This window comes from Pseudophryne corroboree, chromosome 2, assembly GCF_028390025.1.
Source record: "Pseudophryne corroboree isolate aPseCor3 chromosome 2, aPseCor3.hap2, whole genome shotgun sequence".
NCBI classification, from domain to species: domain Eukaryota; kingdom Metazoa; phylum Chordata; class Amphibia; order Anura; family Myobatrachidae; genus Pseudophryne; species Pseudophryne corroboree.
The window spans coordinates 669275356-669295791 of NC_086445.1; the positions used below are offsets into that span (position 1 = coordinate 669275356).

General features: G+C 46.7%; 1 protein-coding gene across 7 annotated transcripts in view; it reads right to left on the reverse strand.

The window, feature by feature from the left end:
• Nucleotides 1-20436, reverse strand: part of USP49 (ubiquitin specific peptidase 49) — a 378308-nt gene that overhangs the window by 51894 nt on the left and 305978 nt on the right. The window contains exon 6 of one of the 7 annotated variants that reach the window (XR_010236072.1): nucleotides 9462-9583. The exons of the other annotated variants lie outside the window; for them this stretch is intronic. The gene's annotated coding sequence lies outside the window, so the exon portion shown is untranslated. The remainder of the gene's footprint in view (nucleotides 1-9461; nucleotides 9584-20436) is intronic. 7 annotated transcript variants of the gene reach the window in all.

Consider the following 20436-nt stretch of genomic DNA (forward strand, 5'->3'; position numbering starts at 1 on the left):
TCTCTTGAAAGAGATTGAGTAACCGTGAGAGACGACTTCTCGCACCCATGTGTCTGAAGTGGTCTTTAACCAGACCTGGGTGAACTGCAGAAGTCAGCCTCCCACTGTGGGATCCCCCAGGGGGAGGCCCGCCCCGTCATGCAGCAGGCTTGTATTGTTTGGATGATTGTTTTGTTTTGGGAGTACAAGCTTGTCTCGGGCATGTCTGACCTTTTGCTTTCCCTTGATGTCGAAGAGGAACAAAAAGTGGTACTCTTTGCCTTCTGTGCAGAAGGATTAGTATTTTGGGAGAAATGCAGTTTTAGCAACCGCTAAGTCAGTCACGATCTTTTTCAGATCTTCCCCAAATAGGATGTCTCCCTTAAAAGGAAGTACCTCCAAGGTCTTTTTGGAGTCCAGGTCCACCTTCCATGACCTCAACCACAGAATTCGGCAAACCAGGATGGACGTGGTCGACGCCTCGGCAGCCATTACACCTGCCTCAGAGGACGCTTCCTTAATATATTGGGAGGCGGTGGCAATATGAGACAGAAATTGTCTGGCAGTGTTAGATATATCCTGAGGCAGCTCATCCTCTATTGCCTGAACCCATGCTTCAACTCCTTTTGTGGCCCAGGAGGCTGCTATAGTTGGTCTATGTACAGCTCCTGTAAGGGAGTAAATAGACTCCAGGCATCGCTCCACACGCTTATCTGTCGGTTCCTTCGGCGAGGTGACATGGGAGTCCACCGGCAGTGAATTTTCTCACTTGTTACACAACTCAGCAGGGAGAGGATAATGAGCTAGCATCTTTTTAGACAGGGAGAATTTCTTCCCTGAAGACGACTAGGGTTCCTGACGTATGTCTACTAAATGGTCAGAATGCAGTAAGACTACTTTAACTACCTTCTGACGTTTAAACTTATAAGGTTTCTTAGGCACAGTAGTGGGATCTACATCATCATTGATTTGTAGAATCAGCTTAATAGCCTCCACTAGGTCAGGGACATCAAACTGAGTTGTAGGTTCCTCGTCAAAATTTATCAATACTGTGGTACTGAGTTACTCTGTTTATCACTTAGATAATGTACCCCTGAGGAAGTCCTTTGCGACGAAACGCGTCGGGTGCAATGTTCTTTTGATTTCAGTGCTACCATCTGAGCAATATTCCGGCCAAGAAAATTGCTATATCTATCTAACTGGAAGGATTTGCCTTGTATTTTTATGAAAATCTGTATATGTTTGTACTTTCCTATTTTTTTTAATGGAACTGTGAATAAATTTGAATCGATTTACATCTTATTATTTCTATAATGGTTACCATGTTGTAAATGTCAATACTGTATTGTCTAGACAGACAAAGGAGACTAGCGCCCTCAGAACAGCATTTAGTATTCCTTTCCTGATCCTCTACTAGCAGGAGGATTCTCTAGAGGTGCTGCTCTATATACACCTTAGCGCAATTGGGTATTTGTGTTTATATAATATATAAAACAATGCGCGGTCCGAGACCAGATGTGTATATCATAATACAATTGTTCTTAACTAACACGGTCTTAAACTGACATGTAGAATACTTAAGTGTCTGTAAAATCACAGCGCTGATGAATCACAGAATTACAGAGGAGAACTTGCCCTGCAGTCCCGGAGACCAGTCGCAGCTACTGTGAGAAGATGGCACCCAGAGTCTCAGTCCGGGAGTGAGGGAGTGTTAGGCAGCTCCAGGGCGGGAACACAAGCAGTAGATGGCGCCTAGAGCTGAGGGAGGGGCTACAGGTCAAGTGTCTTTTTCCCCTATGTTGGTCCTCAACACCGGGTACTATTGAGCCTTATTAAAGTGGATATTTTACTATCTGACCTGTGCTGTCATGCCCTGGTGAATATAGTGGGGTCCCTGCTCTGTGACAGTGTCCATGCCAGCGTCGCGGTTCGTCTCCTTAAACCGCGTCCGGAACGTGATTTAATGGCGGGTTCCACCTGGGGGACCCTCTTACCTCCTCCCTTAGTAGCAGCCACACGTTCCAGGAGAGCATCTGCGGTGGTGTGCCTAGGAACCGAAGCGCCTCCGCTGCAAGTACCGGAGAACAGAGCCAGCGGGAGAATGAGACGCCGCTGGGAAGGTGATGGAGGCGCAGCACAGTATGTCACACTGACATGTGAAGTGCTGCAGCCCTTGAAGTCTTCTAAAAAGCTTTTTCAGGGCTGCCTAGCGCAGCCCCCTGTTAAGTGACCTGCTTCATGCAGGCACCAACTCTATAACCCTGATTCCAGGCACTGTGAGATCAGTTTTAGAGGAGGCCCCGCAATGCATTCTGGGATTTAGCCTGTTGGTGCCTCTGAATCAAGATCCATCTCTACACCCCGATGTATTACCTGTGGAACCCAGTTTACCCCACTACAGAAATAAAGGCTTTATAATGTTCTGAGTAAAGCTCCATAAGAACCCTTGGTTGAAGTGAATCCAGACCTGGAGATTTATTTATCTTAATTCTGCTTAGTCTCTCCCCTACTATTTCCTCAATTAAACAATTACTTCGTAACATGACATTAACGTTGCATTTGCTGTGCACTGCCCCCTCCATCCGGTCCTCTCTAGTAAACGTGTTCAATATTTCAGCTTTATCTTTGTCATCATTAATCAAGACTCCCAACTCACCTTTTAATGACCCTATATTCTCTTTTTTAAACTTTTCCCGTTTAGATACTTAAAACAAAACCTAAAAAGTTTTTTTACTCAGCGATTTGTATTTCATTTTCTATTCTAGCAACTCTGGTTAATTTTTTATGCATATTTTGTTACATTCCTTGTAGTACTGGAACGACTACGCCGTCCCATCGGATTTTAACGCCTAGAAAACACGCCTCTTTTTATCCATTACTTCCTTAACCTTCTTATTAAGCCACATTGGTTTAATTGTAATACTCCTACGTTTACTGCCCACGGGAATTAATTTCTGAGTATACTTGTCAAGCACAATTTTAAAAGCATCCCACATTTCAGCAGTGTTCTTATCATGAAACAAGGTTTTCCAATCAATGTCTTTTAGTGCTCGTTTCAGCATGTTGAATTTGCTCTTCTAAGTCTTAGTTGAACCCTTATAGTGATGTTTTTGAAAACTAATATCGAATGTGACCATATTATGATCGCTATTCTCCAAGGTTTCCCCTACTTTAATATGGAGATTATATCAAATACTAGTTAGTACAAGGTCCAGTATAGCCTTAATTCTAGTAGATTCCTCGACTTCTTGAGACAAGGAGTGATCTTTTAGCATATTTAAGAACCTGTTTTCCCTTGCTGTATCACATGATTAATTGTTCCAATTTATGTCCGAATAATTAAAATACCTAATGATTAGGACCTCCTCCAGTCCTGCAGCTTTTTCAATTTGTAGCAAGACTTCTAATTCAGTCACATTAATAGCCGACGGTTTTTAGCATGTAGCATGTCCTTTTTTTGTCTCTACCCCCCACTTGAAATCTCAACCCATAACGACTCTATGTTATCTCCTGTTTCTTTGTCAATGTCCTCTTTTAACGAGTGTGAGAGCTGAAACACAGATGAATTACACCTGAGGTACTCTGCAAATTCTCTGTTGGGATGTTTATGTGGAGGGAAAACTATGTTTTAAGGACATTCTAGGAAAAATAAGATTTTACTTACCGATAAATCTATTTCTCGTAGTCCGTAGTGGATGCTGGGGACTCCGTCAGGACCATGGGGATTATACCAAAGCTCCCAAACGGGCGGGAGAGTGCGGATGACTCTGCAGCACCGAGTGAGAGAACTCCAGGTCCTCCTCAGCCAGGGTGTGCCCCTGACCAAGTAGCAGCTCGGCAAGTTGTAAAGCCGAGACCCCTCGGGCAGTCGCCCAAGATGAGCCCACCTTCCTTGTGGAATGGGCATTTATATATTTTGGCTGTGGCAGTCCTGCCACAGAATGTGCAAGCTGAATTGTAGTACACATTCAACTAGCAATCGTCTGCTTAGAAGCAAGAGCACCCAGTTTTTTGGGTGCATACAGGATAACAGCAAGTCAGTTTTCCTGACTCCAGCCGTCCTGGAATCTATATTTTCAGGGCCCTGACAACATCTAGCAACTTGGAGTCCTCCAAGTCTCTAGTAGCCGCAGGTACCACAATAAGCTGGTTCAGATGAAACGCTGACACCACCTTAAGGAGAAACTGGGGACGAGTCCGCAGCTCTGCCCTGTCCGAATGGACAATCAGATATGGGCTTTTGTGAGACAAAGCCGCCAATTCTGACACTCGCCTGGCCGAGGCCAGGGCCAACATCATGGTCACTTTCCATGTGAGATATTTCAAATCCACAGATTTGAGCGGTTTAAACCAACGTGATTTGAGGAATCCCAGGACTACGTTGAGATCCCACAGTGCCACTGGAGGCACAAAAGGGGGTTGTATATGCAGTACTCCCTTGTCAAATTTCTGGACTTCAGGAACTGAAGCCAATTCTTTCTGGAAGAAAATCGACAGGGCCGAAATTTGAACCTTAATGGACCCCAATTTGAGGCCCATAGACACTCCTGTTTGCAGGAAATGCAGGAATCGACCGAGTTGAAATTTCTTCGTGGGGCCTTCCTGGCCTCACACCACGCAACATATTTTCGCCACATGTGGTGATAATGTTGTGCGGTCACCTCCTTCCTGGCTTTGACCAGGGTAGGAATGACCTCTTCCGGAATGCCTTTTTTCCCTTAGGATCCGGCGTTCAACCGCCATGCCGTCAAACGCACCCGCGGTAAGTCTTGGAACAGACATGGTACTTGCTGAAGCAAGTCCCTTCTTATCGGCAGAGGCCCTGAGTCCTCTGTGAGCATCTCATGAAGTTCCGGGTACCAAGTCCTTCTTGGCCCATCCGGAGCCACGAGTATAGTTCTTACTCCTCTACGTCTTATAATTCTCAGTACCTTTGGTATGAGAAGCAGAGGAGGGAACACATACACCGACTGGTACACCCATGGTGTTACCAGAACGTCCACAGCTATTTCCTGAGGGTCTCTTGACCTGGCGCAATACCTGTCCAGTTTTTTGTTCAGGCGGGACGCCATCATGTCCACCTTTGGTCTTTCCCAACGGTGCACAATCATGTGGAAACAACTTCTCGATGAAGTCCCCACTCTCCCGGGTGGAGGTCGTGCTGAGGAAGTCTGCTTCCCAGTTGTCCACTCCCGGAATGAAAACTGCTGACAGTGCTATCACATGATTTTCCGCCCAGCGAAGAATCCTTGCAGTTTCTGCCATTGTCCTCCTGCTTCTTGTGCCGCCCTGTCTGTTTACGTGGGCGACTGCCGTGATGTTGTCCCACTGGATCAATACCGGCTGACCTTGAAGCAGAGGTCTTGCTAAGCTTAGAGCATTGTAAATTGCTCTTAGCTCCAGTATATTTATGCGGAGAGAAGTCCCCAGACTTGATCACACTCCCTGGAAATTTTTTCCCTGTGTGACTGCTCCCCAGCCTTTCAAGCTGGAATCCGTGGTCACCAGGACCCAGTCCTGAATGCATAACTGTGGCACTTTAGTAGATGAGCACTCTGCAGCCACCACAGAAGAGACACCCTTGTCCTTGGAGACAGGGTTATCCGCTGATGCATCTGAAGATGCGATCCGGACCATTTGTCCAGCAGATCCCACTGAAAAGTTCTTGCGTGAAATCTGCCGAATGGAATCGCTTCGTAAGAAGCCACCATTTTTCCCAGGACCCTTGTGCAATGATGCACTGACACTTTTCCTGGTTTTTGGAGGTTCCTGACTAGCTCGGATAACTCCCTGGCTTTCTCCTCCGGGAGAAACACCTTTTTCTGGACTGTGTCCAGAATCATCCCTAGGGACAGCAGACGTGTCGTCGGAGACAGCTGCGATTTTGGAATATTTAGAATCCACCCGTGCTGTCGTAGAACTACTTGAGATAGTGCTACTCCGAACTCCAACTGTTCTCTGGACCTTGCCCTTATCAGGAGATCGTCCAAGTAAGGGATAATTAAGACGCCTTTTCTTTGAAGAAGAATCATCATTTCGGCCATTACCTTGGTAAAGACCCGGGGTGCCGTGGACAATCCAAACGGCAGCGTCTGAAACTGATAGTGACAGTTTTGTACCACGAACCTGAGGTACCCTTTGTGAGAAGGGCAAATTTGGACATGGAGGTAAGCATCCTTGATGTCCAGGGACACCATATAGTCCCCTTCTTCCTGGTTCGCTATCACTGCTCTGAGTGACTCCATTTAGAATAGGTCTCACCGAGCCGTCTGGCTTCAGTACCACAATATAGTGTGGAATAATACCCCTTTACTTGTTGTAGGAGGGGTACTTTGATTATCACCTGCTGGGAATACAGCTTGTGAATTGTTTCCAATACTGCCTCCCTGTCGGAGGTAGACGTTGGTAAAGCAAACTTCAGGAACCTGCGAGGGGGAGACGTCTCGAATTTCCAATCTGTACCCCTGGGATACTACTTGTAGGATCCAGGGGTCCACTTGCGAGTGAGCCCACTGCGTGCTGAAACTCTTGAGACGACCCCCCACCGCACCTGTTTGTACGGCCCCAGCGTCATGCTGAGGACTTGGCAGAAGCGGTGGAAGGCTTCTGTTCCTGGGAATGGGCTGCCTGCTGCAGTCTTCTTCCCTTACCTCTATCCCTGGGCAGATATTATGGGGACGAAAGGACTGAGGCTGAAAAGACTATGTCTTTTTCTGCTGAGATGTGACTTGGGGTAAAAAAAGGTGGATTTTCTAGCTGTTGCCGTGGCCACCAGGTCCGATGGACCGACCCCAAATAACTCCTCCCCTTTATACGGCAATACTTCCATGTGCCGTTTGGAATCTGCATCACCTGACCACTGTCGTGTCCAGAAACATCGTCTGGCAGATATGGACATCGCACTTACTCTTGATGCCAGAGTTTCGCATATATAGAAATGCATCTTTTAAATGCTCTATAGTCAATAAAATACTGTCCCTGTCAAGGGTATCAATATTTCCAGTCAGGGAATCCGACCAAGCCACCCCAGCGCTGCCCATCCAGGCTGAGGCGATCGCTGGTCGCAGTATAACACCAGTATGTGTGTATATACTTTTTAGGATATTTTCCAACCTCCTATCAGCTGGCTCCTTGAGGGCGGCCGTATCTGGAGACGGTAACGCCACTTGTTTTGATAAGCGTGTGAGCGCCTTATCCACCCTAAGGTGTGTTTCCCAACGCGCCATAACTTCTGGCGGGAAAAGGTATACCGCCAATAATTTTCTATCGGGGGAAACCCACGCATCATCACACACTTCATTTAATTTATCTGATTCAGGAAAAACCACATGTAGTTTTTTCACACTCCACATAATACCCTTTTTTGTGGTACTTGTAGTATCAGAAATATGTAACATCTCCTTCATTGCCCTTAACAAGTAACGTGTGGCCCTAAAGGAAAATACGTTTGTTTCTTCACCGTCGACACTGGAGTCAGTGTCCGTGTCTGTGTCTGTGTCGACCGACTGAGGTAAAAGGACGTTTTAACGCCCCTGACGGTGTTTTAGACGCCTGGACAGGTACTAATTGGTTTGCCGGCCGTCTCATGTCGTCAACCGACCTTGCAGCGTGTTGACATTATCACGTAATTCCTTAAATAAGCCATCCATTCCGGTGTCGACTCCCTAGAGAGTGACATCACCATTACCGGCAATTGCTCCGCCTCCTCACCAACATCGTCCTCATACATGTCGACACACAAGTACCGACACACAGCACACACACAGGGAATGCTCTGATAGAGGACAGGACCCCACTAGCCCTTTGGGGAGACAGAGGGAGAGTTTGCCAGCACACACCAAAAACGCTATATTATACAGGGACAACCTTTATATAAGTGTTTTTCCCTTATAGCATTTTAATATATATATATACATATCGCCAAATAAGTGCCCCCCCTCTCTGTTTTAACCCTGTTTCTGTAGTGCAGTGCAGGGGAGAGCCTGGGAGCCTTCCCAACAGCCTTTATGTGAGGGAAAATGGCGCTGTGTGCTGAGGAGAATAGGCCCCGCCCCCTTTTCGGCGGGCTTCTTCTCCCGTTTTTCTGAGACCTGGCAGGGGTTAAATACATCCATATAGCCTCCAGGGGCTATATGTGATGTATTTTTAGCCAGAATAAGGTATTATACATTGCTGCCCAGGGCGCCCCCAGCAACGCCCTGCACCCTCCGTGACCGTTGGTGTGAAGTGTGTGACAACAATGGCGCACAGATGCAGTGCTGTGCGCTACCTTCATGAAGACTGAAAAGCCTTCTGCCGCCGGTTTCTGGACCTTCAATCTTCAGCATCTGCAAGGGGGGTCGGCGGCGCGGCTCCGGGACGAACCCCAGGGTGAGACCTGTGTTCCGACTCCCTCTGGAGCTAATGGTGTCCAGTAGCCTAAGAAGCCAATCCATCCTGCACGCAGGTGAGTTGAACTTCTCTCCCCCTAAGTCCCTCGATGCAGTGAGCCTGTTGCCAGCAGGACTCACTGAAAATAAGAAACCTAAAAACTTTTTCTAAGCAGCTCCTTAAGAGAGCCACCTAGATTGCACCCTGCTCGGACGGGCACAAAAACCTAACTGAGGCTTGGAGGAGGGTCATAGGGGGAGGAGCCAGTACACACCACCTGATCCTAAAGCTTTAGTTTTGTGCCCTGTCTCCTGCGGAGCCGCTAATCCCCATGGTCCTGACGGAGTCCCCAGCATCCACTTAGGACGTCAGAGAAATTAATCAGATTCCTGGTAAAATATAGAAACAAAAACAAACATCAGTTGGCTTTCAGCTTTAATGTACAAACTGATGTACAGATTGCAAGTGCTACCTCCAGATAGCCAAGTATACAGAAGTCTTGCTCCATAGACAATCAAAGTGAAGGCTTTGCCTCCTTTAAAATATCCGATGAAAATCCCTAAATGTTAAGCAGTGTTTTAGTATGTGCATTTTATTCAAGAAAAATAGCAATTTCATGAGTACTACACTAGATAAGTGCCCAGCTTTTCATTAACCTAAATCTTGTGAACAAGCAACTTGGCATATTGCTGGGCAGACAGCTCATGTGTAAGTTGGTGACTGGTAGCTTAAAGGACATAGTGGAAGCATGCTACGCAATTTCATATTAAGCCTTCGTAAAACAGCAATTTATACAGGTAAAGACTAACATTACCCTGATGTTATAGAACATTGCTTCTCCTCTTCCCCTATGTCTGAGGGACTTCCCAAGCAGCCACTGAAAATTAGAGCATGTAGAACATGGGTGGGAAACAGTGTTTTTTTGTGGCCCCCACTACTGAATTGCTTGGGTACACTCCATTGTAAATAATGGATAATTGCTGTAATTTCTACTTTCTTTTTAACCACCTTCGCAAACGGAGAGAAGCCTAGGCTGGCTGAAACCTCCATGAGACTGTAAATGTATCACTCCTTTTGTCCCTGGAAGTGTGTTGAGAGAAAAATCTTGGTACCTGAGAAAGACTTCCTCAGATGAACATTACTATCAGCAGTTGGAAGATATCCTGATGTAGAGACCATTCCTCTGGAACCACTTGCCTACGGCTGAGCTAATCTGCCACTGAATTCTCTTTGCCTGCAACATAGAATGCTATAAGTGATCGTAGGTTTCTAACCAAAGTATTCATTTTGCTACTTCCACCATCACAAGCCCTGCTTCTGGTACATCCAAGTTGATTCATGAAGGCCACCACTTTTCTGTTGTTGGAGAATACTCTGAGATGGTTTTCTTTTCGGTTATCTGTACCATTGTGCTATCTTATTAGGGACCCCCTGTGAAGGAGACGCCTTGCCGATCGGCCTGGGGGCTTAACCCTATATCTGCAGATATACGCAACTAAGATCTCCGTATTATCTGATTATTATGTAGTATTATTTTTCACTCAGTGTGCATTAGGGAACACAGAATTACCCCTCCCTTTTAGCACCTGAGTGACATCAACAATCTGATTGAGCAGCTTGCCAAAATATGTGCATTGTATTTAGAGAGGCATGGATGGGTCAGTATTAGGAGGGATTGCCGACTCCAGAGTGCCATTGGAGCAGTTAGGGGTGCTCCAGGTAAGCTGGCTCTCAGATGCTGTAAGAGCCATTATCGTGTGTCCTTACACTGGGCATTCAGACCCAGACATATGTGTAATTATTTATGGGGTGGGTGTGGGGTGCGGTGGCCCCTATGGCTGGGCGGCTTCAGGTCGGCACACCCTAACATTTTATTAACACTTATGATTTCCCCATCACTTTGTATATATTTTTGTATTATTTTAATCACACTTCACTTACATTAGCACTTATGTGCTTCTTATTAACCCTTATTAAATTTTCACCTGTGTGCTGACCAGGGGTAGCCGACCTGTGCCGACGTGATGGGGTCCTGCACCCCGGACCCATACCTAGTATTAGGGACCCCCAGTGACGGAGACGCCTTGCCGATCGGCCTGGGGGCTTAACCCTAAATCTGCAGATATACGCAACGAAGATCTCCGTATTATCTGATTATTATGTAGTATTTTTCACTCAGTGTGCATTAGGGAACACATTGTTTTTTCTTACACAGAATTACCCCTCCCTTTTAGCACCTGAGTGAAATCACAATCTGATTGAGCGGCTTGCCAATATATGTCCATTGTGCTATCTCTCAGAGATGAGATCCCAGCAAGTAGCACCTACATCTGTCACGCATATATATTTCAGAATTTTGTAATAAAATTTGTATACTGTACAATGGTATCCTTATTAAAATCGATATTTAAGAAAGGACTGCGTCACTGCACCAATATTTTCTTTCCCTGTGCTCCTAGTAATCGGCATTCCCACTTTTTTGAACGCTGTGGCAAGCATTAACCCTATATTTACACCTAATAGTTGTTTTGGTGCTTAGCATTTTTCATCTGATCACAATCCAGCCATATTTTGTGAACTAAGGTTTCAGTGTATAACATAATGGTGCAATCCAGGTATGGCTATATCATGACCCCCTGTTAACCTAACTCCTCCACCAAGGTCTCTAGCACTTCTGTAAAGGCTCTTGGAGATGTTTCCATGCCAATAGGCAGAGAGGTACATTAGAAGTGTTATCTCACTGCCCAAAAGCCGAGAGAAGTCCTGTGTTGAACTGTGACTGTAAGATGTACAAAATCATCTTTATGGATATGAGAAAAGACCCTTAACTGATGGCAGAGAGGGAAGAATTCATGAACACGTTCAAAATGATCTAGCACTGTAAAGAGCGCCAAAGGTTTTTGACAAAAGAATAGTCTGGAATAAAATACTTCACCCTTCTGATCTGAGGGAACTGGAGAAATTGCTCCTGCTTTAAGACTTGTAGCCAGTTCAGTAACGCCCCTAGCTCTGCTGGGTCTAATGGAGAGTAGGATTGTACAACTCTTGTATTAATTTCTTCTGATGTCTAAAGCCCACTGGTCTTTAACAGAATGTGTCCATAGGCCTTATGCAATAGTCTGCACAATGCAGGTACAATCGTGATTCCGGTGAGTTAGCCTGCAGACTGGTATACCCGGTACATATCAGACCGCGCGTGAGCAAGTTCTAAGGCCGGGTACACATTACAACGACCTGGACCACAGCTGGCAGGATGACAGATTTAAAAATACACTGGTTGTCCATACACACATAATGAGACAGAACACACTAGACAATGTGACGCTCTGATCCGCAGTAATAGACAACATATCGTCTAACTTGTGCCCACCCTAAGAGAAAGTAAGCAACTGCACTACAGAGAAGTAACAAATTACCGCCTGACCCACATAGCTTAGAGACTGGGGAAGAGGAGGGCCCACAGTATGTACAACCATGGGGCAAGTTTCACGGTATATATATATATATATGTATGTATACACATACATACATACATACACATATATATATATATATATACACACTCTATATATCTATCTCTATCTATATCTAATGTAGCAGACTTCTCACAAACAGGACTGGAGTCTCCCAGATTTATTTCAACTTTTCGGTCTTTAATAAGCCTTTGTCAGAAATCAAATTAGTATAAAAAACAGTCTTACCTTTATACCAGAAATCACCAAGTGGCATTGAACCGTGCACAGTGCCGCTAACGTCATCACTAACAGACGGCGCCGGGGCAGCAGCAGGGACAAACATAATGTGAAAACAGTCACCATGGAAAACAGTCACCATCTGGATGGGTACCACAGAAATGTTTCACACTATGATGCGGGAGATTAACACTTTGGACCAAAATATCCGGTTCACTTATGACAGGCATGTTCAAACTGTGGCCCTCCAGCTGTTGTGAAACTACATATCCCAGCATGCCCTGACACAGTGTTGCTGTCAGAGAATGCTAACGCTGTGTCAGGGCATGCTGGGATGTGTAGTTTCTCAACAGCTGGAGGGCCGCAGTTTGGACATGCCTGACTTATGAGATCCAGAAGGAATCGATACACTTCATGGATGTTGAGGGGAGGATCAGTGGATCGAGTTTCATTACTTCGATTTACCAGAAACCCACTGACTGTAATAACATTCTTCAGGTATCCAGTCACCACCAGACTCGTTAAAAAGAGGTCTGCCTTAACTCACAATATCTGAGGGTACATCGCATTTGCAATGACCCTGCTGATGAGGTGGATAAGATGACAAGAACATTTCTTGAAAGGGGTTATTGTAGTAAAGACCTACGTATAGCAAGAACTAAAGCGTTGGCTGCACCTAAAAAGTTAAAGAATCAACAGCCATTAGTACAAGTAAAATAGACTCATCAGTAACATGGGTTAACAATTATACAATGTCAAGTAATAAATGAACAACTACTGCTAAGAAAATCTGTCCGGTGATACAATCAGACCCTGAATTGCTTGATTTGGTTGATCGCTCCCTACTCCATTGTTATACAAGGGGTAAAAATATTTGGGACTACGTTGTGCATGCTGACATCTCACCTTCTCCATCTAATCGGGAGCATTTCTTAACTAAGAAGCTAGGGAACTGTAAGTGTCTAGGGTGCACTACATGCTCATATTTGGAGACATGGGTTTATGTTGTACACCCACACACAGGGAAAAAGATAAAGTTGCTGCATGTATTCACCTGCAGTAGCAGGTATGTCATTTACTGCATCACATGTCCCTTGAGCATGTATTATATTGGAAAAACGGTGTGCCAATATAAAGAATGCATGGCACAGCACCGTAGCACCATTAAGCAGGCGCTTGAAGGCAACATAGACCAACCGGTAGCAAAGCACTTTAAAGCATGTAAACACAGGCTATCCTCCCTACGTTACAAAATGCTGGATCATGTGAGGGAAGATAAGAGGCTAAATGGATACACCTCCTGAATATTATCTCCTCCGCATGGGTTAAATGAAAGGTTATCCTTGAATTGCTTTTTGTAATGCGTTACTTTGTTGCATATTATGTTAATACTGTGGATACTGTGAGTTTTGAACAATATTGCTTGTTTTGTATACAGTTTCCACATTAGGTTTGCAACGGCGCCATCTGTTGGTGATGACGTCAGCGGAAGACGCTGTGCACGGTTCAATGTCACTAATACCCCTTTTCCACTAGCTCAAAAAACACGGGTAAATGCACGGGGGCGCGCATTTACCCGTGTTTTTTGCAAGTGGAAAAGGGTAAACCCGGATCAAGTGACCCGTGAATCCTACCCGGCTATTTACCTGGGTAGGACACGGGACTGATCCGGGTAGAGTTGTAGTGTAAACGGGAGCCGTGTCGATGTGACACGGCTCCCATTTACACTGTATGGAAGGGCGGCGCTGGGAGATCATGTGATCTCCCTGCGCCGCCCCTGCCGCGTCACTAGAAGCGTCACCAACCCGGCATATGCCGGGTTGTGACTGCTGATGGGAAAGGGGCCGAGCACGGGTCGCAGCAGGGGGCAGCTCCCGTGTCAGGCTCCCGGCTGCGACCCGTGCTCGTAAGTGGAAAAGGGGTATTGGTGATTTCTGGTATAAAGGTAAGACTGTTTTTTCTACTCGTTTGATTCCTGACGAAGGTTTATTAAAGACCGAAGCGTTGAAATAAATCCGGGAGAGCCCAGTCCTGTCTGAGAGAAGTCCGTGAGTGCAGTCCACTACATTAAATATATTAACTTTATTGAAGGAGGGCACCCGGCAAGTTGAATATCTCTAGTGGGAGTGCCGAACGCGCGTGTGTGTGTGTGTGTGTGTGTGTGTGTGTGTGTGTGTGTGTGTGTATATATATATATATATATATATATATATATATATAAAGTAAGATTTTACTCACCGGTAAATCTATTTCTCGTAGTCCGTAGTGGATGCTGGGAACTCCGTAAGGACCATGGGGAATAGCGGCTCCGCAGGAGACTGGGCACAACTAAAGAAAGCTTTAGGACTACCTGGTGTGTACTGGCTCCTCCCTCTATGACCCTCCTCCAGACCTCAGTTAGGATACTGTGCCCGGAAGAGCTGACACAATAAGGAAAGGATTTGGAATCCCGGGTAAGACTCATACCAGCCACACCGTATAACTCGTGATAGTATACCCAGTTAACAGTATGAAATATAACTGAGCCTCTCAACAGATGGCTCAACAATAACCCTTTAGTTAAACAATAACTATATACAAGTATTGCAGACAATCCGCACTTGGGACGGGCACTCAGCATCCACTACGGACTACGAGAAATAGATTTACCGGTGAGTAAAATCTTATTTTCTCTAACGTCCTAAGTGGATGCTGGGAACTCCGTAAGGACCATGGGGATTATACCAAAGCTCCCAAACTGGCGGGAGAGTGCGGATGACTCTGCAGCACCGAATGAGCGAACTCTAGGTCCTCCTCAGCCAGAGTATCAAACTTGTAGACTTTAGCAAATGTGTTTGACCCCGACCAAGTAGCTGCTCGGCAAAGTTGTAAAGCCGAGACCCCTCGGGCAGCCGCCCAAGAAGAGCCCACCTTCCTCGTGGAATGGGCTTTTACAGATTTAGGATGCGGCAGTCCAGCCGCAGAATGTGCAAGTTGAATCGTGCTACAGATCCAGCGAGCAATAGTCTGCTTTGAAGCAGGCGCACCCAACTTGTTGGGTGCATGCAGGATAAATAGCGAGTCAGTCTTTCTGACTCCAGCTGTCCTGGAAACATAGATTTTTAGGGCCCGGACTAAGTCCAGCAACTTGGAATCCTCCAAGTCACGAGTAGCCGCAGGCACCACAATAGGCTGGTTCAAATGAAAAGCTGAAACCACCTTTGGGAGAAATTGGGAACGAGTCCTCAATTCCGCCCTATCCTTATGAAAAATCAGATAAGGGCATTTGCATGACAAAGCCGCCAATTCTGATACACGCCTGGCCGACGCCAAGGCCAACAGCATGACCACTGTCCACGTGAGGTATTTTAGCTCCACGGATTTAAGTGGTTCAAACCAATCCAACACCACGTTGAAATCCCACGGTGCCACTGGAGGCACAAACGGGGGCTGAATATGCAGCCCTCCCTTAACAAAAGTCTGAACTTCAGGCAATGAAGCCAGTTCTTTTTGGAAGAAAATGGACAGAGCCGAAAACTGGACCTTACTGGAACCCATTTGAGGCCCATAGTCACTCCTGACTGTAGGAAGTGCAGAAATCGACCCAGTTGAAATTCCTCCGTTGGGGCCTTCCTGGCCTCACACTAAGCAACATATTTTCGCCATATGCGGTGATAATATTTTGCGGTCACATCTTTCCTAGCCTTAATCAGCGTAGGAATTACTTTATCTGGAATGCCCTTTTCCTTTAGGATCCGGTGTTCAACCGCCATGCCGTCAAACCAGCGGCGGTAAGTCTTGGAACAGACAGGGCCCCTGCTGCAGCAGGTCCAGTCTGAGCGGCAGAGGCCATAGGTCCTCTGAGATCATTTCTTGAAGTTCTGGGTACCAAGATCTTCTTGGCCAATCCGGAACCACGAGTATAGTTCTTACTCCTCTCCTTCTTATTATTCTCAGTACCTTGGGTATGAGAGGCAGAGGAAGGAACACATACACCGACTAGTACACCCACGGTGTTACCAGAGTGTCCACAGCTATCGCCTGAGGGTCCCTTGACCTGGCGCAATAACATTTTAGCTTTTTGTTGAGGCGGGACGCCATCATGTCCACCTGTGGCCCTTCCCAATGGTGTACAATCATTTGGAAGACTTCTGGATGAAGTCCCCACTCTCCTGGGTGGAGGTCGTGTCTGCTGAGAAAGTCTGCTTCCCAGTTGTCCACTCCGGGAATGAACACTGCTGACAGTGCTAACACATGATTTTCCGCCCATCGGAGAATCCATGTGCCATTGCCATCCTGCTTCTTGTGCCGCCCTGTCGGTTTACATGGGCGACCGCCGTGATGTTGTCTGACTAGATCAGCACCGGCTGGTTTTGAAGCAGGGGTCTTGCCTGACTTAGGGCATTGCAAATGGCCCTTAGTTCCAGAATATTTATGTGTAGGGAAGTCTCCTGACTTGACCATTGTCCTTGGAAGTTTCTTCCCTGTGTGACTACCCCCAAACTCGAAGGCTGGCATCCGTGGTCACCAGGACCCAGTCCTGTATGCCGAATCTGCGGCCCTCTGGAAGATGAGCACTCTGCAGCCATCACAACAGCGACACCCTGGCCCTTGGAGACAGGGTTATCAGCCGATGCATCTGAAGATGCGATCCGGACCACCTGTCCAACAGATCCCACTGAAAGATCCTTGCATGGAACCCTCCGAATGGAATTGCTTCGTAAGAAGCCACCATCTTTCCCAGGACTCGCGTGCAATAGTGCACAGACACCTGTTTTGGTTTTAGGAGGTCTCCGACTAGAGATGACAACTCCTTGGCCTTCTCCTCCGGGAGAAACACTTTTTTCTGTTCTGTGTCGAGAACCATCCCCAGGAACAGTAGACGCGTTGTAGGAACCAGCTGCGACTTCGGAATGTTCAGGATCCAACCGTGCTGTTGTAGCACTGCCCCAGCTAGTGCTACTCCGATCAACTGTTCCCTGGACCTCGCCTTTATAAGGAGATCGTCCAAGTACGGGATAATTATAACTCCCTTCCTTCGAAGGAGCATCATCATCTCTGCCATTACCTTGGTAAATACCCTCAGTGCCGTGGACAGACCAAACGGCAACGTCTGGAATTGGTAATGACAGTCCTGTACCACAAATCTGAGGTACTCCTGGTGAGGGGGGTAAATGGGGACATGCAGGTAAGCATCCTTGATGTCCAGTGATACCATGTAATCCCCTTCGTCCAGGCTTGCAATAACCGCCCTGAGCGATTCCATTTTGAACTTGAACCTTCGTATATAAGTGTTCAAGGATTTCAAATTTAAAATGGGTCTCACCGAACCGTCCGGTTTCGGTACCACAAACATTGTGGAATAGTAACCCCGTCCCTGTTGAAGAAGGGGTACCTTTACTATCACCTGCTGCGAATACAGCTTGTGAATTGCCTCCAGCACTGCCTCCCTGTCTGAGGGAGCTGTCGGCAAGGCAGATTTGAGGAAACGGCGAGGGGGAGACGTCTCGAATTCCAGCTTGTACCCCTGAGATACTACCTGTAGAATCCAGGGATCCACCCGTGAGCGAGCCCACCGGTCGCTGAAATTCTTGAGACGGGCCCCCACCGTACCTGGCTCCGCCTGTGGAGCCCCAGCGTCATGCGGTGGACTTAGAGGAAGCGGGGGAGGACTTTTGTTCCTGGGAACTGGCTGTATGCTGCAGCATTTTCCCTCTACCTCTGCCTCTGGGCAGAAAGGACGCGCCTTTAACCCGCTTGCCTTTCTGGGGCCGAAAGGACTGTATCTGATAATACGGTGCTTTCTTTGGCTGTGAGGGAACATGCGGCAAAATGTTGATTTCCCAGCTGTAGCTGTGGAAACGAGGTCCGAGAGACCATCCCCAAACATCTCCTCACCCTTGTAAGGCAAAACTTCCATGTGCCTTTTAGAATCAGCATCACCTGTCCACTGCCGAGTTCCTGGCAGAAATGGACATTGCGTTTATTTTAGATGCCAGTCGGCAATTATCCCTCTGTACATCTCTCATGTATAAAACTGCGTCTTTAATATGCTCTATGGTTAGCAATATAGTGTCCCTGTCTAAGGTACAGAGAATCTGACCACGCAGCTGCAGCACTGCACATTCATGCTGAAGCAATAGCTGGTCTCAGTATAATGCCTGAGTGTGTATATACAGACTTCAGGATAGCCTCCTGCATTCTATCTGCAGGCTCCTTTAGGGCGGCCGTGTCCTGAGACGGTAGTGCCACCTTCTTTGACAGACGTGTGAGCGCTTTATCCACCCTAGGGGATGTCTCCCAACGTGACCTATCCTCTGGCGGGAAAGGGTACGCCATTAGTAACCTTTTAAAAATTACCAGTTTCTTATCGGGGGAAACTCACGCTTCTTCACACATTTAGTTCATCAGATGGGGGAAAAACCACTGGAAGCTTTTTTCTCCCCAAACATAATACCCTTTTTTGTGGTACCTGGGGTAATATCAGAAATGTGCAACACATTTTTTATTGCCGTAATCATGTAACGGGTGGCTCTATTGGAATGTACAGTAGTCTCATCGTCGTCGACACTGGAGTCAGTATCCGTGTCGACATCTGTGTCTGCCATCTGAGGTAGTGGGCGTTTTAGGGCCCCTGATGGCTTTTGAGACGCCTGGGCAGGCACGGGCTGAGAAGCCGGCTGTCCCACATCTGCTATGTCGTCAAACCTTTTATGTAAGGAGTTGACACTGTCACGTAATTCCTTCCACATGTCCATCCACTCAGGTGTCGACCACGCAGGGGGTGACATCACATTTATCGGCATCTGCTCCGCCTCCACATAAGCCTCCTCATCAAACATGTCGACACAGCCGTACCGACACACCGCACACACACAGGGAATGCTCTGACTGAGGACAGGACCCCACAAAGTCCTTAGGGGAGACAGAGAGAGAGTATGCCAGCACACACCAGAGCGCTATATAATGCAGGGATTCACACTACCCACAGTGATTTTTCCCTTATACCTGCTATAATACACAGATTTGCGCCTAAATTTAGTGCCCCCCCCTCTATTTTTAACCCTTTGAGCCTGAAAACTACAGGGGAGAGCCTGGGGAGCTGTCTTCCAGCTGCACTGTGATGAGAAAATGGCGCCAGTGTGCTGAGGGAGATAGCCCCGCCCCTTTTTCGGCTGACTTCTCCCGCTCTTATAATCATAATGTGGCAGGGGTATTTTACACATATATAGCTTATTAGGCTATATTATGTGTGATTTGCCACTCTTAAGGTACTCTAATTGCTGGCCAGGGCGCCCCCCCCCCCCAGTGCCCTGCACCCATCAGTGACCGGAGTATGTGGTGTGCACAGGGAGCAATGGCGCACAGCTGCAGTGCTGTGCGCTACCTTAATGAAGACCGGAGTCTTCTGCCGCCGATTTCCTGGACGTTCTTCTTGCTTCTGGCTCTGCAAGGGGGACGGCGGCGCGGCTCCGGACGACCGAGGCTGGGCCTGTGTTCGATCCCTCTGGAGCTAATGGTGTCCAGTAGCCTAAGAAGCCCAAGCTAGCTGCAAGCAGGTAGGTCCGCTTCTCTCCCCTAAGTCCCTCGTAGCAGTGAGTCTGTTGCCAGCAGATCTCACTGAAAATAAAAAACCTAAAATATACTTTCTTTTCTAGGAGCTCAGGAGAGCCCCTAGCGTGCATCCAGCTCGGCCGGGCACAAAATTCTAACTGAGGTCTGGAGGAGGGTCATAGAGGGAGGAGCCAGTGCACACCAGGTAGTCCTAAAGCTTTCTTTAGTTGTGCCCAGTCTCCTGCGGAGCCGCTATTCCCCATGGTCCTTACGGAGTTCCCAGCATCCACTTAGGACGTTAGAGAAATATATATATATATATATATATATATATATACATATACATACATATATACATACATACATACATATACACACACATACATACATATACACACACATACATATATATAGCTATATCTATTGTATCTTAAAAAAAGACTTAAGACTTAACCAATTGACAGGGCTGCACTAGAGTACTGAAGGAGAAAGCTTCTAAATTTTTAGGGGGCAGAAGCGAGTCACAGAATCCTGGATCTGCAGGTAAGGCAGTCTGGCATTGACTCTGAAGAAACCAAATACGCTCTTCTTCAGTCTCGCATATTGCACTAGACTCATGAAAGATATGATCACAGTCTCATTTTTTATTATTGTTTATTTATAGTGCCATCATATTACACAGTGCTTATGGAGTCTACATTTTTTATCACACAAATGCTATGATTCAATAAGTCAAGAACCAATTAAACTGCCAGTATGTTTTTGGATTGTGGGAGGGAACACCCCTTGTTGGAGGGCGTAAACCCACGCAAAACAAAAATTACATACAAACTCTGAATAGCTAGTAACCCAAAAGGAATGC